Source organism: Leucopleurus acutus (assembly GCF_964270905.1).
Source record: "Leucopleurus acutus genome assembly, chromosome: X".
NCBI lineage: Eukaryota > Metazoa > Chordata > Mammalia > Artiodactyla > Delphinidae > Leucopleurus > Leucopleurus acutus.
In genome coordinates, this window is record NC_139148.1 from 14089822 (window position 1) to 14115604 (window position 25783).

The 25783-nt window shown below is 49.0% G+C and overlaps 1 protein-coding gene across 1 annotated transcript in view; it reads right to left on the minus strand.

Annotated features, from left to right (window-relative positions):
* Window positions 1-24566, minus strand: part of RAI2 (retinoic acid induced 2) — a 59769-nt gene extending 35203 nt beyond the window's left edge. The window contains exon 1 of the mRNA XM_082864699.1: window positions 24503-24566. The gene's annotated coding sequence lies outside the window, so the exon portion shown is untranslated. The remainder of the gene's footprint in view (window positions 1-24502) is intronic.
* Between the last annotated feature and the right edge of the window lie 1217 nt (window positions 24567-25783).

Below are 25783 nucleotides of genomic sequence, written 5' to 3' on the forward strand. Positions count from 1 at the left end.
GACAGGCAGGTGGATGGAGTGCCAGGGACGCAGGGGTCACCCCAGAGCTTCCATTGGAGAGCGTGGCTAGAGCGTAGGTGCTGCAGAAACCAGAGCGTCGGAAAGGGCCACTGGGCAGGTGCAGGCCTGTTGGTTCCTTTCTTCGCTCCCTGAAGTCCCTCCCTGTGTCCCGGGGTCAGGCAGCAGGCCGGCTGCTGCCCAGGTCCCAGCTCCCTCGGAGTGAGTTGGGGCATCGTTCGAAGTTGTCTGGACCCAGCCTTACAGGGCTCCCAGTGGGAAAATCCTGGCGTTGGAGTCCAAATCACAGCCCACAGAACCTGCAGCAGCCATTGGCCCGTTCAAAGACCCAAGTTTACCCAAGTTACCCCTAAGGAGTAACTTTTACACTGGGAAACCCGGCTGCGGAAAGAGTGCTGTCCTCAGAGGTGATGCCTGTTCTGCAGCAGCGTCTGAGCCCAGACGGCCTGCCGCTCTCCCGAAGGCGGAGGAGTGGTCCGAGTCAAGGCCAGCAAGTCGACTGCTTCCTTTTTCCTGGGAAACCTGCTGGAGTAAGTTGGGGCTTTCGTTGTTGTTGTTTGACGTCTGCAAGCTCTATCTTTGTCAAATGCTCTCACAGGCAACATTAAGACAGCTCTACATATGGCCACCAAAAGACATGTTCAAGAATGTTCGTAGCAGCTTTATTTGCAATAGCCCCAAACTGGAAACCGCCCAGATGTCCGTCAGCAGGAGAACAGATAAACAAACTGTGATACATCCATACAATGAGATGCTACAAGGCAATAAAGAGATGTGAACGCTGATGCGCGCGGCAACACGGACGGGTCTCAAGAGCACTGTGTGAACTGAAGGCGGCCAAGCACAAAACACCACGGGGTTCTAGAACGGACGAAACAAATCTATGGAGACAGAAGTTAGAATCATGGTTGCCTTTGGGTGAGACTGACTGGGAAAGGGCACAAGAGGACTTTAGGAGGTGCTGGAGGTGGATTCTGTTTTGATCTGAGGGGTGGCTACACAGGTAAACAGCCATCAGATTTGTGCACTCTGTGCACTTTATATGTTATACGTACCTCAGTGAAAAGGTAAAAGAGAACAGTAAGTACAAAAAGAATAAAAGAAGACGGCTCTAGAGGACACTGTGTCCCTTTCTCTAACTCTGTCAGGTGATGCAATGACCAGCAGGAAGAGCAGGAACTAGTGCTTCCCTGGAGCTTGGCCTCCCAAGGGACAGAAAGGTCAAGAGGGTTCTCTTGGGGGAAGCTGGCATCTTTGCCACAGGAAACAGGGGAGACGGGAGGAAAAACTCAAAGTGAGAAGCGTGGAGTCTCCAGTAGGCCACACTAATGCCTCGGGGGACTTAATCGGCACCCCCTCACACACACCCACACACAGCCCACTCACACACGACCACTGGGACACCCCACATAGCCCACACGGTCACACACACCCAGAGCACTGCACACATCACACATACACGTCACACTCACATACACAACACACCGCACAGACACCCCCCCCAACACACAGCAGATGCTCACAGCACACGGGATTACACACACACACAGAGCAGATGCTCACAGCACACGGGATCTCACACACACACACACACACACACACACACACACACAGAGGGGAGGAGCCCTTCTCAGAGGTCCAGCTCTGAAGGCCCCAGCGCCGTCCGGGTAATCATCTTCCTCCTCCTGCTGCCAACCAAGGCCACTGTCATCATCATTATCATCATCACCATCGTTCCGGGAACATCCCTCACGGACAGGACGTCTCAGCGCATACACAGCTGTGCCCACGAAGACATCTGCCTGGAGCTGCCTGCTCGCCCCGAAAGCTGTCCAGGCACATCAGGTTTACGTCTGGTCCTGAGGAATGAGTGTCCTGTCACCTCCAGCTTCAGCCCCGGCAGGAACCTTGCGGCGATGTCTATACACCCTCCTGCTCCCTTTCTCCCTGGCCTACTGGCCACTGCCCCCTCCCCCAAAAGGAAGCCTCGCTTCACTTTTGTGCAGGGTAGTATCTTCCCTGGGGCCCAGATCAGCCCTGGCCTTGCAGACAATGCTGACCTCATTGCCAGAAGGTGGCAGGGAAAGCAGCCAATGCCCAGCAGGGGCCACCGCCTCTAGATGGGTAGATGGGATGCCAGGGCCTCCTCACTGTTAATCTCTGTCACGGGCTTGGAGCATACCTGCCACATTCTGAGATGCTAGAAACCCTTTCTTCCACTGTTCTTTGTTACCTTCACTTGAAGAACTAAACCCATCGAGTCCATTTCAGTATCTGTTGACCATCTGGACCTTCTGCAGAAATAGGTCTCCACGCACAGAAGGCAATGAGACGTGCCTGCCGGTGTACCCACAACTCCCCTCTTAGGATTCTACCCGAGAGATACGCACAAGCATGTTGATCACAGCTCCTTTGTGTTATAAAGACTGAAACAACCTAAATGATAACCAAGAGGGAACTGGTTAACTATCGCAGATTGTTGCTGGTAATACAGAGTACTACCAGTCATTGCAAACTATGATACAGGTTGGTATGTCCTGATATGGAAATAATGGCCCAGAAATTATTTACGGGGAAAATAAGGGAAAAGGTCACGTGGCGGGAGAGAACCTGGATTTCCTTTTGTTAAATGTGTGTATACGTTCAGAACGTAAAGAATAAAACCAAGCTTGTACCAGTTTTCTCTGGTAAGATTAAAGAGGGTGCTCCTTTCTTTGTTTTAGATGTCTATAATCTTTTCTTTTTTAAAATATGTTACTTTTTCCCATCCGAAATACAAGATGAGAGACTAAAACCTTTCTTCTAAGGGCCCATCGCTGGCTCCCCACCCATTCTTTTTAAAGTCTTGGGTTACAGATACTCAGAGGGAGCTGGACCTTGAAGCCAGGCACACCAGGATAAAATAGTGAGTCCAGCATTTTCCAGATGTGCACCCTGGGCGTGTGACTCCGCCTCGCTGAGCCTGTTTTCCTCCATCATCAACAAGCCTCATTGAAAGCCTACTCAATGCCACCTCCTGTGCCAGCTCTGAGGACCATCGTTGTGGACAAAATCCTCACCCCCTTCCCACTTGGAGTTGTACCTATGGCTGTAAAATGAGGGTAACGTTGCAGGCCTGATGAAAGGATTATTATTAACATAAACAATTCCTGGCAAATAAAAGGCCTTGGAACACTGCTGGCTATTCTTTTTTTTTTAATATCCATAGAGTATGGCTTAGTTAAGGTAGGATAAACTGCCTGACAAATCGCTCCACACTTGCAGTGGCTCACGAACGGAAGCTTATTTCTTGTTTATGGAACAGTCTAGGGTGAGGGCTCTGGATCAAGCACTTCCATTTCACACAGTGGTCCTCTCCAGGCAGAGGAGGCTCAGCTACCTTCCTTCCACGGTTACCCTGGGACTTTGCTCCATCCCAGACAGTCAGTGGATGAGAAAAGAGTACGGAGGAAAACTTGGAAAGCTTTGATGATTGGACTAGAGGTGCACACATCATTTTCACTCACATCCTATTGGTCAGAACTCAGTCATGGCCACACATAAACAAACCTGCAAGGGAGGCTGGGAAATGTAGTCTAGTTGGGTGCCTGGGAAGATGAACAAAACAGGTTTGGGGGACTAACCAGCAAGTGCTGTCACAGTGAATTAGAGGAAACACACCTCAGAGACTGTGTGTGTGTGTGTGTGTGTGTGTGTGTGTGTGTGTGTGTGTCCAGTCTGCAAAATTCCAATGCTCAGGAAGCCTTTGTTCTGGAAAGTTCCAAAGCTCTTTGCTGAACTTTTAGTTTTCCGGAAGAACTCTAAGGGGATATCTTTTTAAACGTCTCTTTTTTATTACCAAGGTTGTTCTGCCACCATCTGAGATATTACTAAAAAACATCATCAGCCCCCAGCTCTGACTTTCACAAGATTTGAGATGCTGTCAAAAATAAATGCCAACTCATCAGATTCTGTGTGAAGGAGATGCCAACACACATAACTCAAACTAAAAGCTACAGACATGAGCTTTACCGTGCACAAAGTATCATCTCTCCTCTTCGAAAGGAATTACACGCCAGCCAGCGAATCCATGGACTTAATCATGGGAACTAAGAGGAACTAGAATTTTTTTCCTTAAGCTGGCTCTCTGCAGAACCAGTAAGTATTGCGTCTGTCTGTCAGAAGCTTACACTAGAGATCCAGAGGGCTAGAAACTTAATTGTATAGTTCGGTTTACTTTTGTCATCCAGGAGATTATAGAAAGCCCACAGGTGTGGTTGAGATATGGCAAGATGTGTACAACATGATACTAGTCATTCATTCATTCATTCACTTAATAAATACATATTGAGTGATTCCTCAGTTACAGCACTGTGGGTCCTAGGTTGAGGATACCAAGATGGAAGGCCCACCCATCTACTGTCTAGTGAGGGAGTCAGCTAGGTAGACACACAATAACAACACACCAAGACACGTGCTGCAGGGGAAGCACAGATTCTCAGAAAGCCCACTTGATTCTTTGCCATTGATGATTTACTTGGCACAGAAGCAAAAGGTAACTCATCAGAAAGTCTCCTATGCTCATTAGATGAAATGACTGGAAATGCAAGGAGAAAGGCAGTGTTCTGGGGCGCACGGGCTCTTTATTTCTGCTGTCATTGGAAAAAGAAGTGGGAACAATACGAGGAGCTAGAGATTTTGGAGCCTGGGTACCAAATATCACGCATACCTGTCACTGATTTTGTCAGGAAAGTATTATCACTGCCTATTTTACAGATGGCATCTCTGAGGCCCACAGAGATTAAGACTCTTGCCCCATTATGTAGCAATCTGCAGACCTGGGGATTTGGTCTGTTTGACTCCACAGACTGGGCACTTTTCCCTGCCACCCCTCGCTGCCTCCCCACGTGGATGACCAGGGAAAGCAGACCCAACAGACAGCCATGGGACCCACGGCTTAAATGTACTGGTCGGGAGAGGCAGCAAAGGAAGGTGGGGAAAGAGGTCGGCCTGAGGAGTCAGTGCTCACCTCCTGGAAGTAATGTGAGGATAAACTCTCACCACTCATTCACTGATTTGATTCAACAAATTTATCAAGCAACAGCTGGCTGGGTGCCAGGCGCTGTTCTAGGTGCTGGGATACGGCAGTGAACAAGTGAGGTGGGAAGGGACAGTGGAAGAGCGGGGAGTAAATAAGCCAAACTTTTTTGTCACACATGAGGGGGTAATAAACAGATGGCTTTTCATTCGTGATGTTGATAATTGGAGAAATGTATGTTAACAGAGTTTTGGGGTGGGGGTGGGAATCGATTTAAGCACAAGAACACTTTGAATTGCGGAATATATCTTCCAAACTCCTGGAGAAGATAAAGGACATACACACAGGAAAAAAAGACTCTTAAGGACAAGAACCAAAAACAATCATACTTATTCTTTTCTTGTCACCTTTCTATACTTGTAGCTTTTCTAAAATAAGTATTATTACTTTTATAATCACAGAGAAACACATTTACTAAAATGTTAAAGAAAAATAAACTTCACAAGAACCAGAACCTTCCTCTGCGAGCATCTAGGCAGTAACTGACAAGTCAGCCAGACAGGCTGATGCTTCGCCGCTATAGTCACGAGGAATGATATCTTATTTCAACACACTGCCTGATTATTTCAGAATTCACTCGCAGGGGCAGCCACAGGAGGAAATACACGCTCAGCACTGAGATATTAGGGACTGAGTCCTGAAGCTTAATTTTTCATTAGGGCATTGTGCCATTTTTCTATTAAGACAGGTTCATCTTTTTTTTTTTTTTTTTTTTTTGAGAAGTGCTGATGTGTAAAACCTCATTTTCTTCCTCAGCACGCTGGCCTATGGATTTTATTTTTAATTGATTTCCAAGTGCTGCGTAGACTGGCAGAGAAACTGGGCTGGTGAGCTGTGTTGCCACAGTATTCGTGGTGCTGGAAAGGAAACTGCAGCTCTGTGAGAACAATGCCTTGGAAAATCTGTAAAACCCAGTCAAACACACCTAAGGTTTGTATGAAAGGGTAGGCATTACTCACGGTGCCTCTGACAGTGAGAACGGAGACCGAAAAGCCATCCAGCCCTTCAGCGATGAATGTGCCCGGATAAATCGGCCAGGTCTAATTTAGAAGCCAAGGAATAATTGTCTAATAATGTCTCAATACGGTAGATTCGATGCATTATCTTCCATGTTTTTTGAATAAAAGAAGATTCCTACCGCCCCTCCCCCACCAATATCAAATATAGAAATGGAAATATCCTCGCTCGAACTAACAGGGTCTGTGAGGGACTTAGGATCTTAACATAAGATTCTGTTTCCTGCTAGAAATATTGTTTCAGAAAAAGTAGAAGCATTGATAGAAGGACCACAGGAAACATCTGTGTATACAAACAGGCCAGCTCACTAGGAATAAATATGCATTATGCATCACGAAGGTCTAAATATTTTTATTAACATAGTTTGTTAACCAAGAACTGAGAAATAATGTTCCCTAAGAGTCCCCCATCAAATGCTTTCTTCAATATTTCATTTTATTCTTAGGAGAGAAGTAACTCTGAAATCTTATCTTAGATTTTAGCAATGAGTTTTCTATTAAAAGTTATTTCTTTTCCATCTCAGGCTGAGCAAAGCTCTGGGCCAAGGGGGTTAGGGAATTTGTTTCATAAAACTGACAGCTTGGCGAGCATTCAATCACTCGGCACTACACAACCCAGGAGAGCAAATAAGTCCTTTTCTGATGCCGCTCCAGAAACATTACGATGTATGTTCCATAGCTTTATTCCTGCATTCATCCTGTTTGCTTCCTGCAGCAACAAGAAAAGGAGGCAGAAAGCACATCGAAACCTACCAGGAAGCGAAATTAATCAATCGCACTCTCATTTGGAAGTCGGAGAAAAATGAGCCTGTTGGGTAAGCTGTTTCAGTGGTGCCTGGCCTTCCTTTCCAGAAGGCCAACACGTTCGGGGAACTTTCGGCCATTTTGCTGTGCTGTCCCCAGTGCCTCCAGACACGTGTCACGGCAAGATCTGACAGAGGCTTTAAGGAGGCAGATAAGGCAAGCTCGGTGGCTGCCTCTGGCAGAGGTGGTGCCAAGGGCAGGCAACTGGCTTGCAGCCTGGTCATCGTTCTGGGCAGCAGAGACCAGTCTGCCCCAAGCCCTGCGCTATCAGGGCCCCAGCTCAGAAACTTCCTGTTTAACAGGCCTAACTCAGAGCAGCTAGAGAAAGGAAACTGTTACAGAATTTCTGCCCTCCTCCCTAAAAAAATTACGGGGAGTTTTGGGGTTTTTTTTGTTTTGGTTTTTTTTTTGGTACTCATACACAAAGCTCTGATTGAAAAAGTCTTGTGTGAGACAAAACTCATCTGTGCTGTGGGAAGATGGTGGTTACTGTTGGTGAGGGGTAATGAAGACGGCACAGGGGGCTTTGGGGAGCTGGTGTGGTCCCCTGTCTCCACCAGGATGCTGGTGATGTGAGTGTGCTGTTTGTGAAAAGTCTTCAAGCAGTGTGCTCTTAATAATACCTGCACTTTCCTGTATGTATCTTAGGAGTTCAGACGAAAATCTGAAAATAAAAATCTGTGATGGATAACTTTTAGGACTTCTCCCATCCACCTACGTGGCTTTAGAAGTCAAACTTTGCTAATAAAAGAATAAACCCTATCCCCTCACTGCTTAAAAATTCTGACCTATTTAAAGTGTATGTGAAATAGAAAACCTTTTTAAAATGCTGATACTATCATTTCAGCTTTTACCCACCAAGTCCTTTATGCTTGGGAAAGAATATACTGTAGGCAATTTTGCTACGACTAATATCCACTCCTCAGAAAGTGATCCAGAAGGGCACAGGGAAACGACAAAGCTCATTTTCACTCTCCGACTCGTTTTAAGACAGGCTATTGTTGGAGGCTCCTTCCACAGACCCACGTCCCATTTGCGTCCTTTCTCGCTCCTATGCTATCTGAGCCTTGTGGCCTGAGGAATCTCATCCTTACTTTTTTCACATCTTCCTCTATTTTTCTCTTTCTCTTTTATTTCCCCGCACGGAATTTCTCCTTATTCCTGCTGCTGCTGTCCACCACAAGAATGGACTCTGATACCTTTCCCTGGTATCACTGGTGTCCTCAGATGAGTGTCACCTCACCCTCCATTTCTCTCTGCATTTCTGAATGGAGTGGAAGGCTTGTGTCAGGCCAGGCCTTCAAAGGAAAGAGCTGTTTCGTTAGTTTCCTATTCCAAGCGCTCCTCTGTCCTACCATTTGGGACACTCAGTCGGCTTATTTACTGAGGTTTATTTTGGAAGAGAAATAGTTGGGATGGGGGTGGGGAAGGGAAGTTTTGAGGACAAAAAAATTGTCATTTGGTTTCAAAAGGGTTATGAATAATGGAGGGCTATGGTCGCTTTGCAAACGAAGATCTGAATGTTCTACTGCTACAAATGGTTCTGCATTTTGCTGCTTTTAAAAACATAAAAAGGCCTTTCTAACTATATTGGACATAGGAACACATTATGTAAAGAAAGTGTTCTGCTCACCCAGGACCCAGTTTAACTCTTCCCACGTCTGGTTAAGGACTTGCAAGTCCAGGATGCCAGCAGGACCAGAGAATTTGTTCACTCACCTAACGTTCACTGGAAATGCCCGGCTGAATCCCCACATGGGCAGGATTTTAAGGAGCACGAGGCACAGGCTAGTTTCCAGGAAAGCAGAATGGAGCGCTCAGCCTCCTATTTTAAGAGAAGCGTTTTCATGTAGACCCAGAGAAGCTATCTGAAAGGGCTCGGGATATGTTCTTGCCTTTTCCATTCCCAAGCTCCCTTTCTGCTCTGTGGTGGCATCCCCATACCGAGTCCCCAGGCTGAACTGAGTCTCCACTGCTTTGGCCCTGATCAGCCTGGCTGTCCAGACTGCAACTCCTCCCCCGGCAGGTGGGGTGACCAACTTGTCCCAGTTTGCCCAGGACTGCCGGGTTTTAAAGCTGAAAGTCCCATGTCCCAGGAACCCCCTCAATCCCAGGCCAACCAGAACAGTTGGTCACCTTGGTGGCAGGCCACCAGCCAAACTCCTCTCTACCAGCTGGGCCCAGTCAAAGCCTGAACCAGCAGGATTACCCATGTCCCCCAGTGCTTACAAATTCTGACCTATTTAAAGCATATGAACTTGGAAAGTGTATTTAAAGCTGCTGACTGAAGGTGCTCCTTGCTGTTGACTGTGTCTGTCAGGTCTCCTTTCTTCCCCCATTTTCTGGTTCATTCACTCTTTTCATCATATATATACCCTTCAGAACTGGGTGCTCATAGGATTACGTGGGCCAGGGCCAAGGTTTTCTGACCACTCGCCTATATCTGGGCCGCCCCATCCCTGGCTACAAAGGGAGGGTGGGAGCCAGGTACCCAAACTCCCCCCGCTCCTGGCCCATCAAGGGGCCTAAACGAGAGAAACCAGGCTGTTGTCACAATTTACTCTACCAGCCATTGCCAAGTCTCACAGAGTCAGCCTCCTAGATGCTTCTGGAATCCCGCCACTTGCTTCCCCATTCACAGCCACCATGCCGCTTCAGCTCAAGGTCAAGGCCATTGGTCTCCCTGGATTTCTGCAAAGGAGCCTTTTTGGTCTACCTTCCCTCCCGCCCCAGTTCATTCTCCACTAGGGAGAAAGACAAAACATGTAAAGTAAATAATGTCACTGGCTTCTGTGAAACTGCTTAGGATAAAGTCCAAGTTCTTTACCAAGGCTTACAAGACCCATTATGATCTGGACCCCGCCCACCTTTTCTGCTCGTCGTCCGTAACCTGCCCTTCTGCTGCCTCAGTTTCCTCATCTGCAAATGAAAACAGCTGTTTCTAAATATTACTGTGCAGTTTAATGGGTTTGGAGAACTTGGAATCTCCACCCCACCCACAGAAGTGGAAAAAGGAATGGGGCACTTGGCACTGGCCATCCTAGAGAGGGGGGAAAGCAACAGATCTGAAGGAAGGGAAGAAGCAGTCCATACAGTCGGGGGATTAAGAGCTTTGTGTTCCAAGCGTCCGAGATGGAGCTGAGAGTGGGTCCAGTTGAATAGAGGAAGGTGGGATGACTGGTGGTGATTAAAAACAAGAGGGAAGTACTGAAAGCGCAAGAATTTGACATTTCACCACCGATTAACGGGAACAGACCCCTGTAAATAAGAGAAATGAGGCTTTGAGTTCATGCCTTTGAAGACTTGCTTTCGGAAAGGGACAAACGGGGAAAGTTGCCTAGCTGTAATTTTTTTTAATTAAACATATTATCAGCATCTAAGCACTACGGAGCATACTGCCAGGAGCCACGGAGGGTTGGGTTGTCCTAGATGGTGATTAAAATGAACTTTAGGAAGTGCTGCCTGGCTCAAGAGAATGAATGCTGGTTTGAGACCAAGCCACAAAAAAAAAAAAAAAAAAAAAGACACATGATTCCTGCTCTCAAAACACAAAACAAAACAAAGAGGGGGAAACAGAGAAAGAAAAGAAAAAAAGCTCAGGTTCTGTGGGAGAAAATATGGATATGTGTACACTTAGGGAAAAAATGATTTTTTTTATTTTACAAATATTCATAAGAAGAACAGCCTAGCGGCTACTTCTTTACATGTGTATTTATTTTTAACAAGAACAACATTCTCAGCACCGATAAAAGCTAGATCAAGAATTAAGGTGGCCAGGGCTTCCCCGGTGGCACAGTGGTTAAGAATCCGCCTGCCAATGCATAGGACACGGGTTCGAGCCCCGGGCCGGGAAGATCCCACATGCTGCGGAGCAACTAAGCCCGTGCGCCACAACTACTGAGCCTGCGCTCTAGAGCCCGCGAGACACAGCTACTGAGCCTGCGCTCTAGAGCCCACGAGACACACCTACTGAGCCCGCGCTCCACAACAAGAGAAGCCACCGCAGTGAGAAGGAGCCTGCGCACCACAACGAAGAGCAGCCCCAGCTCTCGGCAACTAGAGGAAGCCCGCGTGCATCAGTGAAGACCCAATGCAGCCAAAAATAAATAAATAAATAAATTTATATATAAAAAAAAAAAGAATCAAGGTGGCCAACACGACAGCACCCTTTCCAGGGACCTCTCTTGGCCCCCTGGCCATTCCCACCACTTCACCTCCAATCCTGCCCCAGGGCATTTGTCCTTTGCCCTCCAAAATGGACAAAGACCTTAATTAGGGTGAAGATACAAGGATGGGGGACTCAGCTTTGTCACCTGTCTGCCTTACCTGCTTCACTTTTTTTTTTCTTTCCTGTTTAAGTTTTCTGCCACCGTTTAATTGCAGAGAACAGCAGCTGGGCCAGTAAATGGGCCTCTCCGACCAGGCCTGCCCTACGTGGTTAGGCAATTCCTAGAGATTATGCTTCTTCCTTCCCCCTGCCAGGCTTTCCAGCCCCTCCCAAGGAGCCCCTAGTTAAAATGAATGCACTCCAGAACAACTGACAAGGGAGTGACCCACGCTAACAGTGGTACAAGTAAAGTTGGGACTGACAGAGGGCCAGGTCCTCAGGACAGGAGCAGGAAGGCGGATTCTCCCAGCTGATGTGAGCCAGCAACCACTGCTCCTTGCGGGACCGGGAGGTAACAGCTAAGCCCCAGGCCACACCACTTTAAGAAGCAGGAATTAGTCCTTAAGCCCCGATAGATAATGTTCATCCAAAGATCCCAGCACCAGCAGCCCCGGAGCACCTGGGAACTTGTCAGAAATGCAAATTCTTGGGCCCCACTCCAGGCCTGCACGGGGAGCAGGTCCTAGGAATCTGTGTTTTAACAAGCCCTCCAGATGATTCTAATGCACGCTAAAGCTTGAGAACCACTGGTCTACGGGCCTCCAAGAAAGGGAGGAGCTGTGCCGGGCTGGGAGGGAGGAAGAGAGGCGCAAAGCGGCTGGGTGTTACAGGAGAGGTGCACGTAAGCGAGAGCAGAGGGGCAGAATGGCACAGGGAAGCAAGCACGCTCTAGAGCTGCGCTGTCCAGTATGGTAGCCACTAGCCACAAGTGGTAATTTACATTTAAAACAGAAAGACAAATACTGCATGATCTCACTTAAATGTAGAATATTTTGAAAAAAACCACAAAACCACATTTATAGTAACACAGAGTAGAATGGTGGTTACCAGAGGCTGGGATGTGAGGGAAAAGGGGAGACTGAAAAAGAAAGAAAGAAAAAAGAAAATAGAAGGATGGTTGCCAGGGGCTGTTGGGAGGAGGGTGAATAGCGAGTTAGTGTTTAATGAGGACAGAGACTCAGGGTTCTGGAGATGGATGGTAGTTATTGCTGCACAACAGTATGGATGTAGTTAACACCCACTGAACTGTACAGTTAAAAATGGTTAAGAAAAAGATTAAAAAGTCAGGCCTCAGCCACACCAGTCACATTTCTAGTGCTCAGTAGCGACTTACGGCTAGTGGCTACCATATTGGACAGCGTAGGACATGTCCATCATCGCAGAAAGTTCTATTGAACCACAGTGTAGAGAATCCCAGTTCCACCTCCTTTGAGCTGTGTGACCTTGTGTAAGTTACTAACCGTCTCTGAGCCCCTGATTCCTCCTTTATGAAATAAAGCTCATAACATCCACCTACCTCATATGGCCGCTATGGAGCTGGAACTAAAATAATAAATGTAAATCACCTGGTACAACTGTCCAGGCTATAGCAGGAGCTTGATAAATAATAGGTAATACTCTTGCTACTATGATTTTATAAGCAACCATCAGAGACATTTTCTAGTAGAATGGACAATCTGCATTGGCTAAGATGGACTCCTTTCACTACGTTTTGACTGCAAATTTCGAAGCTTGTGGGAGTGGCTCTGTTTTCAGCAGGACAAGCCAGCAGTGCCATCCTGAAGCAATACCCATCTGCTGGCAGGTCAAAAAATGGGGCAATCTAATCCAGAAGCAGTACTGAAGAAGACTTGTAGGAAGGCTACAATTCTTGAAGTCGGAGAGCCTCATTTTGTGTGGAGATTTTTCCTTTTTCCTTTTAAACCACTAATGTCACAATCCATGGGAAGGGGCCATTACATTAGACTCAAGGCTTCAGTGTTCTTCATCTAGAAAGATGCCCGAGAGATCTTGTAACCTTCTTGCAAACCTCCCCCCATAAAGAAAGCAAACAAAACACAGCCGAGATATCATCAAAAAGTCTACAAATAATAAAAGCTGGAGAGGGTGTGGAGAAAAGGGAACCCTCCTACACTGTTGATGGGAATGTAAATTGATACAGCCACTATGGAGAACAGTATGGAGGTTCCTCAAAAAACTAAAAAGAGAATTACCATATGACTCAGTAATCCCATTCCTGGGCACATACTCAGACAAGACTATAATTTGAAAACATACATGCACCCCTGTGTTCACAGCAGCACTACTGCCAATAGCCAGGACATGAAAACAGCCTAAATGTCCATCGACAGATGAACGGATAAAGATGTGTCATGCATACACACACACACGCGCGCACACACGCACACACACACACACACATATATATATATATATATAAAATGGAAAACTACTCAGCCATAAAAAAGAATGAAATAATGCCATTTGCAGCAACATGGATGGACACAGAGATTATCATACTAAGTGAAGTAAGTCAGTCAGAGAAAGACAAATATCATATGATAGCACTCATATGTGGATTCTAAAAAAATTATACAAGGAGCTTATTTGCAAAACAGAAATAGACTCCCAGACATAGGCAACAAACTTATGATTACCAGAGCGGAAAGGGGGAGGAGGGATAAATTAGGAGTTTGGGATGAACTACCGTATATAAAACAGATAAACAACAAGGCCGTACTGTATAGCACAGGGAACTATATTCAATATCTTGTAATTATCTATAATGGAAAAGAATCTGAAAAAGAATATATATATACAACTGAATCACTTTGCTGTACACCTGAAACTAACACAACATTGTAAATCAACTATCCTTCAATAAAACATACACACACACAAACACACACACACACACACACACACACACACACACACACACACACAGAGCGAAGAGCAACTGTACAACCCGGAAACATCCTCTGTGCTGAAGAGCAGTCATGAGGGAGAGAATGGGCTGGGAAAATGGGAATAGTACTTCATATGGGGTTTTATTCTAATTAGGAAATAGGGAGTCACTGAATGTTCTTGAGCTAGAGTGACAAAGTTAGAGGGTTGCTTTAGCGAGAGGAAGAGCAGCTGGGGGAGCAAGACAGGAGTGGGGCAGAGTAGTAAGGAGACTGAGGATCCTGCCAGGTGAGCCATGCTGAGGCCTGTGCTCCCGACAGCGGTGGGCAGGGCTGAGGAGAGGAGGACGGTGGGTCGAGCCTATGTGAACTGGCAGCAGAGTTGACACGGGGAGCCAGGGATAAAGGGTCCAGGCTCCCGGCATTGAGGCTGCATGCTCAGACATCATGTCCAAGAGGCCAGTTTTCCCCCTTCAAACTCCTTTGGAGGGACTTCCCTGGCAGTCCAGTGGCTAGGACTTTGCGCTTCCACTGCAGGGAGCCCGGGTTCGATCCCTGGTCATGGAACTAAAATCCTGCAAGCGGCGCAGTGTGGCCAAAAAAAAAAAAAAAATGAAAAACAACTCCTCTGGGGAAGCATTTCCATTCTTCACATGGACTCTGGACAAAGCCAGCTCTGTGGGTAATGGGTCAGAAGAGTCAGGTAAGGGACTGGCAGCAGGACCCTTGCTCAGGTTGGGTTCTCTGGCTTAGAAATCATAACAAAGCCTCCCTTTCCTGATCTACTCAGGCCTCCTGGGTGAATCCCAGACTTTCTAATGTTCTGGATGAGTAACATTAAAAAAAAAGGAGGATCCAACATGAGTTGGACAACTTCCGACTTTGTCAAAAAAAGATGTTAAACTACAAATGTCATCATTCATAAAAGAGACGTTAACACTAAGGAAAGTGGGAAAGGCCATTTTAGAATAAAGGGAAGCTCTGTAAAATGGAAAAGGTTTAGCTTTAAAAAAGAGACTGGGTACATTTTCACTCTTCTTCCATTTAACTGTGCATGGGTAGAAATTTTGTCCCACATGGCGTGGTAGTCCTCAAGCCCGGTCTGTAGGGATCACGGGTTTATGTGACTTTCCAAAACGGTTCCCTGTGCAGTTTGGGCTGTAAGAATCAGGCTTGATGACCCCAAACCCAACTGCCCAGCTCCTAAGAGCAGAAACAAGGCTTAAGGTTTCTGGCGTGGGTGTGTCGAACATGGACAGGCCAGGCAGAGTCAGCCTCTTCTAGCCTTCTTAAAATGCAAGTAAGCCACAAAGGGTCCTAGAACAAATATTGATATTTTCACATTCAATAATTTCATATTTAGTCTAGCGGGTTAGTGATTTCTTTTTTTCACAAAAGGAAATTGCAGCCAGAGCTAATTGCCCAATCTGAAATGTATCTGGACATTGTTTAGATGTTGGAAAGGAAACGGTAACACTGCAGAGTTTTAGCAAAGAGGAGGGCATTATCTGAGAAAAAATGCAAATGTAAATTAATAGAAAATGCAGTCCTGAATGGTTTTCAAAGCTTCAATGTACACAGTGGAAACAGCGCCTCTATTTTGAGCTTTCCTTGACATTTTTCTTATTTTTAAATGCAAAAGGAAATTCATCGGCACAGGCTCAATCCATTCCCATCCATTGATTTGTTGGCCAATCAACGGCCACTGTAATCTGAAAAAAATAACACCAGTTTCTCTGAACCTTTCCAAGAGAGGCTGTGTTCAGCTAAGCTTAATAAAGAGAAAAACAGCAAGGACCATCTGGAAAACACTCTTCCGGAGTCGCGAAAGATAGTGGCAGCCTTTGCCCAACCTGCTATAAATAAGTGTCTCAGGAAAAAAAAAAAAACACCCGATTTTCAAATCTGTTTCTACTTAATACAGCTGCAATAGAGTTTATTTAGCTTTTCCCTATAGCAGGAAGACTGTTTGCATTTTTATGACAAGGGTCTAAATGTTTTTCACAGCCATTTCCATTGCCATTATTTTGAGGAACAACATACCACTCGGACCTGTCTGTTGGCTTCTGCAGCACACAGTGGTGGCCCCAGTGGGCTCTGCACCACGAAACTGGCCTCCAAAGCCCAGATTTATGATCCTGCTTCCTCTCCCACTGTTGCAGCCATCACCCAAATCCTACCCTGCAAGGGCTGGGCAATTCAGAATGACCAAGAGTCACGTGCTGCATATCAATTATTTATCTGCCTGGACCCAGCACTCGGTAGATGTCTGCCAGCTCACTGCCTCTTCCTTCACGCTGACAAGGAAGAGTCAAACCACTCTTCAAGGGAGGCTAGAACTCACCACTGAGGGTCTAACTGCTGGCTTGGCCAACCCCTCCATGCTCACCTTTCCAGCTTTCCTCACTGGCTACGCCTGCAAAGGAATCCCTCTACAATCGACACTTGGAACCCCTTCGGACACTCTTTAGAAAAGGTCGGCCTGCCTTGGATGGCTGCAAAATGAAGTGGCCCCCAGTGATGTCTGCACTGAGCACCTGGCCATACCCCTGAGCACCCGCCAACACCCATCCCCCTCCAAAGACTATCAGGGCAGCCTTGGTCCTGGGACACTGTCCTGTGGAACGAGCAATCCACCTCTCTGTTCTCTCTCTGGCCCCCAAGCGCCCATCCCATTTCCGTGGATGGGCAGGGAATGGTTCAACCCCATGACACCTTCCCCGTGAAGGCATGACCACCCCCCTTCTAGCATTTCCAGGGACCACCAGTAAGAAGATGGCCGAGGGCTCATCCAGCGGCAGCATTCCATCTGTTACTGTTGACTGCAGGCATTACCAGGACCGAGCTGGCTGAAGGAGCCCTGCTGCCGTTCTCTTTCCCAAGCAGAACTGCTGCAGGGAAATAAATGTGTGTAAGAGGGGGGAAAACCGGAAGAAGTGGTGAGGCCCACCTGCATTTGAACGCCCAATAATTTTGAAAAGTTCTCCATCTCCTCACCATTGACTTTCTCTCTCAACAGTGCTGGAAAACACAGAAATGAGTGGTGGGTAAAGCGCTGCTACGATCTGAAATGAGTCTATTACAGTGTTACGAGCAGAGCTCTCCCAAGTACACTAAAGGGCTAAATTAATTGGCTCAGGCTTAAGATGCTACAGGAGAAATGACACTGGGGGGAGGGGGTGGGGTAGAAGAAGATGCCTGGTGGCTTTGAAGGCATGCCTGGAATCAGGTGCATATGCAAAAGAAATTGGGGAGAAATAAACCTGTTCTCTTCATGAAGAAACAGAGAAGCTGTTAGTTGTTACAACGTGCCCCCCAATTACCTATGACTTATTTGATCACCTGACTTAAAAAAAAAATCTCTGGGGCTTCCCCGGTGACGCAGTGGTTGAGAGTCCGCCTGCCGATGCGGGGGACGCGGGTTCGTGCCCCGGTCCGGGATGATCCCACATGCCGCGGAGCGGCTGGGCCCGTGAGCCGTGGCCGCTGAGCCTGCGCATCCGGAGCCTGTGCTCCGCAACGGGAGAGGCCACAGCAGTGAGAGGCCCGCGTACCGCAAAAAAAAAAAAAAAATCTCTGTATAATCTCTTATACAATCTCATAGACCCTTCCACCCACTTTAAAATTAAATCAGGGCTTCCCTGGTGACGCAGTGGTTGAGAGTCCGCCTGCCGATGCGGGGGACGCGGGTTCGTGCCCCGGTCCGGGAGGATCCCACATGCCGCAGAGCGGCTGGGCCCGTGAGCCATGGCCGTTGAGCCTGAGCGTCCGGAGCCTGTGCTCCGCGACGGGAGAGGCCACAGCAGTGAGAGGCCTGCGTACCGCCACAAAAAAAAAAAAAAAAAAAAAAATTAAATCAGGCACATGACCCACTTCCAACTGTTAATTAATCACCCCCATGAATTGTACATGTAATTCAGAGGGGGAAATTGTGTCTTTTATTATTTCAAACTGAAAATTTCCAAAAGCCACAAATTACCTATTAAATCTTGGTCTAAACCAGTGGTTCTCAACCAGGGTCCATTTTGCCCCAGAGGGGACATTTGGCAAGATCTGGAGACATTTTTGGCTGCCACAACTGGGGTGGGGAGGGGGGCAACACTTCTGGCATCTGGTGGGTGGAGGCCAGGGATACTGCTAAACAGCCTACAGGGCACACGGCAGACCTGCCGCAGAGTGACCTGGCCCAAAATGTCAACAGGGCCAAGGTGGAGAAACCATGCTCTAGATAAAGGCAAATACGCTTGGCCTTCGATATTTGTATCTTTGGCAGTCATCAAAGGAGAAAAATCCCATTTTCCTTGAAATCTAAGGTTGGCTTACATATATGTTTACTAAGGACATATTTACTCCTTTCCAAATAAATGAAACAGGTTCTCAATCTGAATCTGGGAACATTAAAGAAATACTGTGATGATGGTGGAGCTAGGCAGGGTGCATTTTAAATGCATATTTCATCAGTCTAAATGGATGGAAATTAATATCTCATAAAATAAAATGATTATCTAGTTACATTCCGTACAAAACCAAAATCAATACACTGCATCTTACTTAACCTGCAATTAGTGTTTTAAAGAACTAAACCAAGGAAATGCCATTCTTTCCCATTTCTTGCTAGCTGGGTACACATTTCTGAGCATGAGGCATTAAAAAGCAAACAAGCAGACAAAGCCCCCCCTTTTTTAAGCAGATTTTTCCAGAGCATAAAAAGCTTTCTGAATCATTCTATTTTACTTACTACAGATTCAATCATTCTTTAGTGAACAAAACATGCAGCCCATTCTGTTGGCTATGCCTGCATGGCTTTCCAAATACCCTCAAAACTGGGATGATGAATCACACACTTTGTGGCCCCACTGTGTGTGCGTGTGTGTGTGCGCGCGCGCGCGCGTGTGTGTGTGTGTGTGTGTGTGTGAGGTGGGTGTGGGAGTCCTTCAGCCAATTGTTTCCATAAAGTCTTAAGAGCAGGTGCTGAGATTCTCTAAAATTCCTTTAGTTCTAGAACATTCTGTGTGGCTGTGTGGTGTCCCCAGCATGAGGATGGGCTTCGGGCAGGAAAAAAAGCGTGTTCCTCGAGTTGGCCTAGAGCTTCCAGGCTAAAACCGTGGAGGGAAGAATGGCTGACAGCTATAGCATTTCGACCCTTCCAGGCCACCGTTCCTTTCCGTGAATTATAAGGCCAAAGTAGGCAAACACACAAAGGCAAAAATAACAGCAATGACAAAAACGCCAAAGCATACCCAGCCTTGGCTGCCAGTGAGGCCCAATTCCGCTGCTGAGAAAGAACAGTTGCTACAGTGCAGCTGGAGGAGCTTTTCCAGGGAACTGGTAATACCCTGGCTGTTAATGAATTATTTTTCGCCAGAATGTCGGATTCTTCCTGTGCTCCAGTAAACAGTCTGCTTCTGCCATGGGAAACAAAACCAGCTCCTTCCGAGGAGCTCAAGGAGGTCAGCCAAGGGTCCCCTGTGGGGGCAGCCCCCTCAGGAGCCAGAGCCACAGGCGCCTGACCTATAAATCACCGAAGCCCCAAGTTCATTATTCCAGCTCTTTCTGTTTCCTCGGGCCATGCCCAGGGCCCAGGGTAGGGCCCAGGAAGACCGCAGCGCCTGCTGTGAGCCTTCCCCCACCCTCCTGAGCTGCCCCTTGCTCAGGGCTCCTCATCGGTGGTACCACATGTGTGTAAAACTGGCCTTCCTGGTGTTCATCCTGTCTCTCTCGCAGAAACTGCATTTATTCCCTTGCTCTTGTTTTCATCAAGCTGTCAGGAAATGACTATGTGCGTCCCCCTCTTTTCCTTTCTCTTCTTTAAGACTGGCCCCAGACCCAAATAACCCACGCTCAGCACAAGGCTGCCTACTGGGGACACTGTTCTCCAAACACACATCCCCGGGAAGGATATTATTAGAGCAGGTGTCAAGGAAATCAGTCACTCAGGAGGGAGACAGCTCTCCAGTGGGCAAGGACACTGGCCTGGGCTGGAGGAAAGGACGGCCAGCCCTGTCCACCCCACCCCTGTCTTGCTCTCTCATCTCCATTCAGTTTCAGGAGCCCACATTCCTCACGGAAGGTGACGGAGCAAACACGCAAAATGGCACCTTAGCTACTGATAATCAAAGTTGCCCGATGCCAGACTGTTGTGGCTCTTGAGTCAGTCCCATGCCTCCCACCTGCCATGGGGATGGAGGGCGTTTATGCCCCCCAAAACTTCTGGAGGTGCTATGAGGCTGAAGACACAGGCTGGTAGAGCAGAGCTGCCTAATAGAAATACGTATGTAATTTTAAAGTTTCTAGTGGGCCCGTTAAAAAGATTAAAAGGAACAGGTGACATTAATTTTAACGCTAGCTTATTTAACAAATATATTCAAAATATTATCATTTTAACATGTAATCAATATAAAAATTATTAATGACCTATTTTGCATTCCTTCTTTGTACTAAGTCTTGGAAATCCTGTGCGTATGTTATCGTCATAGCATACCCTACTTTGGACTAGCCACCTTTCACCTGCTGAGAAGCCACATGAGACTAGTGGCTACTATACGGGATGGTGCAGGTATAGTATATTTCCGTCATCATAGAAAGTTCTATTAGACAGTGCTGGGCTGAAAGACCAAAAAAGCTGTGGAAAGAACAGTGACGTGTGAGAGCAGGATGGGCGATAAGAATTACAGCAGAAATGGGAACTGCAAGGATTGGGATGTTCTAGGAGCCCAGCCCTACCTCTAAGCGGAGATTAAAATGGGCTCTTACGAAAGGCCCAGGGCCCATGCCGACATGGTGGGGGGCTGCGGGCTGCCCTCACAGAGGTGGCAAGGCCGGCGAGTACAATCATTACTTAAGGCATCTGCTGCTCGAGCAGCCTGTATCTTAGCTCTTCGGATCGCTTTAAGGCAGGGGCTGGGACAGAAGATCACCAAAGTCACGTATGTTCTTTCAATAACAATTCTGGGTTTGCAATCTAATTTGGTGAAGCAGATACAGAAACATGATCCAATTACGTGCGCCTGCGTCTGCGCGTGCATGTGTGTTCCTATGAGTGTTCTTGGCTGGAGAGAGAAGGAGGGTCATGTGCGAAATCCAGAAGTACTAACGTGGCCGCCCAAATCACCTCCTCAGCAGCTGCCGTCAGAACACAGCAGAGCGGCAGCCTTGAAAGGCTCATCAGAAATCGCGAGCCACAAAGGAGACGCCTTGAGTCTGGCAAAAATGAGATGATGGGCATCCGGGCAGACGGTCAGGTGGGAGGGAGAAGCGGCAATCAGAGGCATTCTCCAGAGACAAGCGCTGCCAACTCTGCAGCAAGGATGTCACCCTGATCCCCAAATCAAGCTTAATTCAGGGTCCCACACAGGCTTTTGTGCACGGGAGAGCGCAATTAGCCATCTTTCCCCTTCCTCAAGAGCCTCATTCTCTGAGGTCCCGCTCACATTCTGATCATGGAGGCAGCAGAGTCAGAAACACCTCATATGTGGATTCAAATCCTGGCTCTCCCAGTGGCCCCAGAATTTCTAGGGGGTTAAAGGCCACCATCTGGTTGGAAGGGGGCTAAAAGACTTGCTTTGATGGTGCAGTTGCGGAGCAAGAACCCACCTTATCTTTATTTAGAGTTTATTTATTTGAGACGGTTAAGAGTCAGAAATACCTTACCTACCCTCTGGGCCCACCATAGACCTCAGGCTAATTACTTATTCTGTCTCATCCTCAGTTTCCTCGTGTATAAGGTGGGAACGCTAATGCTCATCTCACATGGGCTCGTCGGCTTGGAACTACCCAGGGCTAGAACTGCAGCATGACACCAGGCGCTCCGAGACCCCAACCAAACACAAATCTCTGGATTTCTCCCTGCTGGTCTCCCTTGATAATAACTTACAGCTCCCTCCCACCACCATTCACTCCATCAGTTCCATCATTTAGTCACTCAACTCTCATTCATTAAGCAACGGTTGGGTGTTGGGAATTCCAAGATGAAAAGGCACAGTCTTTCCATCTGAAATAGTTAAGGGCTATTTGGGGTCTATCTACTTGGCACATAAGCATGTATCCTGGGTGGCTGGGCTGCCTCACTGGTGCCCCCCTCCCCCAGTTAGGTACTATATTTGGTAGGGGCTGAGGACTCCAGTCTCTGGGAGAAATAAATAAGAGACTTGGGGGAAGGGTAGAGGAACATGTTGCCCCTTTAAGTCATAACCACCGAAGTCTGGAATCAGACACTCAACTGGAAATTTCTCTGAGCCTCAGATTCCTTATCTGTAAAATAATGCCTCTGTTACATCATGGTTTCCCACATGTAAAGTGTCTGGCAGACAGAGGGCAACAACAAATGTTAATTTCCTTCTTGACTTATTTCCCTCCACTACCCTCCTTCCCTGAATCTAAGGTTACAGGAGGAGCCAGAGAATAGACACTTGCTATTTTCTTACTGTACATTCAGAGCACACTGTGTGTGGATGTCTCCACACACAGAATACCTCCACTCTGGGTCAGATGGTTCTCGGGAGACCAGTCCTATCTAGTTTTCAGGTCATTATAGCTAGGGCTATATTGGTCTTCTGGTGCTACAGCGCTTCCAGCAACACCTCGTCACACACCTTCCAGCCTTTTCCTTTCTTTCTTTTCTTATTTTTTTTCCATTTCAGGGGTCCTGTCTTGGTGGCTCTGTTTTCTGGCTACAAGACTTTTCATTTGTTTTACAGGTCTTGACCAAAATGCCCATCAACCGAGTTCTCATATTGGCAATTGGCATCACCTGGAAAGCTGTTTTCTCGTTTGTTCCTGAGATGGGCAGATTTTCCTGGGCCAAAACTCACCTGTGGAGGTCTGGGGCTTCTTTGCATGATAAAGGACCTCTCTGGCGGGCTAAATGGTACCATGGGCTGGTGCCAAAGCAGCCAGTACCCCAAGATCCAGTCTGACTTGGCTCGTGGTGCCCGGCCACCTTGTCGACGTTCCCAGTGGGCATCTGTCAGAATGAGGCGGAAGCGCCCATTCACAGGATATTGTGTGTGGGGTGGGGGGTAGGTGGCTTCTCTGGGCTTCCAAGGGGCAGAGAAATCGGGATGCCACCGGGCTTATAGCCTTCCAGCCACCCCGCCTTCAGAAAGTAGCACAGCTCCCTGTGTTCCCCTTTGAGAAGAAAACACCGAGGACAAAACAGTGGGTAGGGACATGATGCTGCTCGGGTGAGGCGCCCCACTGCCCTCCTCCCATGCTGCCACCCCTCTACTGGAACAAAGGCATATCACAACACATTTTCAAAGTTATCAAAAGTCTCTTGGTCAATCAACAAACGATTCTGATGACGCAAAAGGAGGAAGAGAGACGTCTAGAAAACGGTGGGAGATTCCTTGGGAAAAGCACACAAAACCTTGCCCGATGCACGCAAGGCTAAGAATTGTTTTCTCCCTGCTGGCTGCTTTTCTCTCTGTTCTAAAGAGCAGCTTCCAAGAATCAGCTAAATAAAGGGCTCGCACTAGAGGATGAGAGATAATGCTAAACCAACAAAAACAAAGACCCAAATGAAACAGAGCCAGCCTGAGAATCCGCGGTTATCAAAACTTTGTTTGGCCGTATCTATTTATCATCGCTGCACACCCGGGCTCTGCGGAATATCATTCTGTTGATGTCACTTATCCTCAGCAAAATATTTACACATCCTTAAAAACGCCAGATGAGGGGGGCCGCCCCCGCACTGCCGCGAGCGGCCCCTCAAGCCCCGTCGCCGAGTTCTGGGTAGACCGTGAGGTGGCTAACGACGGTGGGTGGCTCCAGCGGGCACAGGTAAAAGCTGCTGACAGTTCCGGCAACGCGGCCACGCAGGCGCTGCGCCCTGCCCTGCCCACCTCTCCCCTACCTGACTCTGTAAGAAGCAGCCACATCCCCGATACGGTGTCAGCGTCTCCTCCTCCTCCCCCTGCCTTTCTCATTGATTAAGTTCTCAAACCATTGTTAAAGCCGGGTTGCTTTTCCCTGGAAAACTGGGCTGAATTCATTAAGCTTCCCCCATCACAAAAGGAATATTCATAAAAGTTTGGCAGGCAGAGAGGGAAGCTGACTGCGTGCCTTGGGGTGGGTGACAATTCGCTCCTCCACAGCCACCTTCTTCTTCCGTGCCCCATCCCTCTCTGCATCCACCCGTCGTGCCCCAAACCTACTCCAGGGACTTCTGACAGGGAAAAACAAAGCAGCAGCTGTTTGGCAACATTTCTACCCCCTCGCCGGCAACTGTGGTGGGATGCCATTTCCCCACCCAGGCGGAGCTTATCCTGAACAATAGTCGGGCTTTAAACGGCAAACAAGCAAACACACAGAGCATAACCCCAACCCCGAAAAAGCCAACGCGGAGGAAGGCAAGAACTCCCTCCGCAGCAAAAGGCACCGCTGAAACGCACGCAAAAATGCAGCGAGAAGGCTGCTCGGTGCCTAACATGGCAGAAAGCCCGAGCTGGTGCGGCCACCCCGGGTCTGGGCATTGGGGGGCACGAAGGCTCGCGGGGCGCCGACGCACACTCACCCAGCTCCGGAAGGATGCGGGGCTGGCCGAGCGTCACAAAGACGAGCCCAGTGAGATCTGGCAAAACCCAACTTTCCACCCTGCTCGCCAGGGCCGCCAGATACGTCAACAGAATCCATCTTTCGAAGGGCCTGGAAGGCGCCGGGTTTTCCGGGCCAGGGCAGAGCGGCAGAGCCGAAGGCGGCCCGGGTGCGATGCCCGGGCGCGGAGTCCGCCGCGCGCCGCCCTCTGCGCCCGGTGCCAGCGCCGGTGGCGGCCCGAAACCCACTTCGGGGCCCCCGCCCCGCCGCCCGGCGCCGCCTCCCCGGCCGGCCCCAGCCCCGCCGGCCAGTGCGCGGCGCCGGGAGCAGGAGCGGGGCCCGGGGACGCCGCGCGGGTGGCGGCCTCGGCTCGCGTCCCCGCCCCCGCCCGGCCCTCCCCGCTGGCCCCGGCCTCCGGGCGCCGTCCTGCCTCCGGGAGCAGGCCCCTCCCCGGGCGCCGGGCCCCGCCAGGCGCGCCCAGCCCGGCGCGCCCCCTGCGTCCCGGTGGCAGGTCCGCGCGGGGAGGGCACGGGGGGGGGGGTACCCCGGCCCGCACGGGGGCGTCGCGGCCGCTACCTTGCAATCGCGGCCGCCGCCTCCAGGAAGCCAAGGGGTGGTCGCGGGTGCGGGAACTCTCCGGTCTGGCCTCGCCGCCGGCCGCCTGAAGGGGGTGCGCAGCGGTGGGAGCTGCCGTCGCCGCTGTCACCGAGCTGCTGTCGCCGCCGCTGCTGCCGGTCGTGCGTGAGCGTGTGTGCGCCTGTGTCCAGACGAGTGTGTCTGCGTGCGGCGCCCGGCCTTTACTATATACACCGAGGGGTGGGAGGAGGCGGGGAAGGGGAGGGCTTGGGGGAGGTGGCGGAGGAGGGGGAGCAGGAGGGGGGCGAAAGGGTACCCGAGGAGGCGGCGGCGGAGGAGGGACAGGTGATCTCGCCCACGGGGAGGGCGTGGCTGTCGGAGGCGCGGGGTGGCGGGTGGAAGGGGTGCCGGGGCGCGGGGGGCGGGGCCGACTCCGGGGAGAGCCGGCGGAGCGGGGACCCTGCTGCCTCCCGGCGGGCTGGGGACCATTTCAGACCCCAGGATGCAGAGGAGAGAGAACATAGCCCAGGAGGGAGGAAGTGGCTGGTGGATGGAGGCCGGAGAGGTGGTGAGGGCCCAGCGACCACCTCCTAAAATGCCAATCGTGATACAGGTCGGAGATCCTTCTCACAAGGTGTGAGATTATTAAAGACAAAATTAGCCTACAGACATAATCTCATTTCCG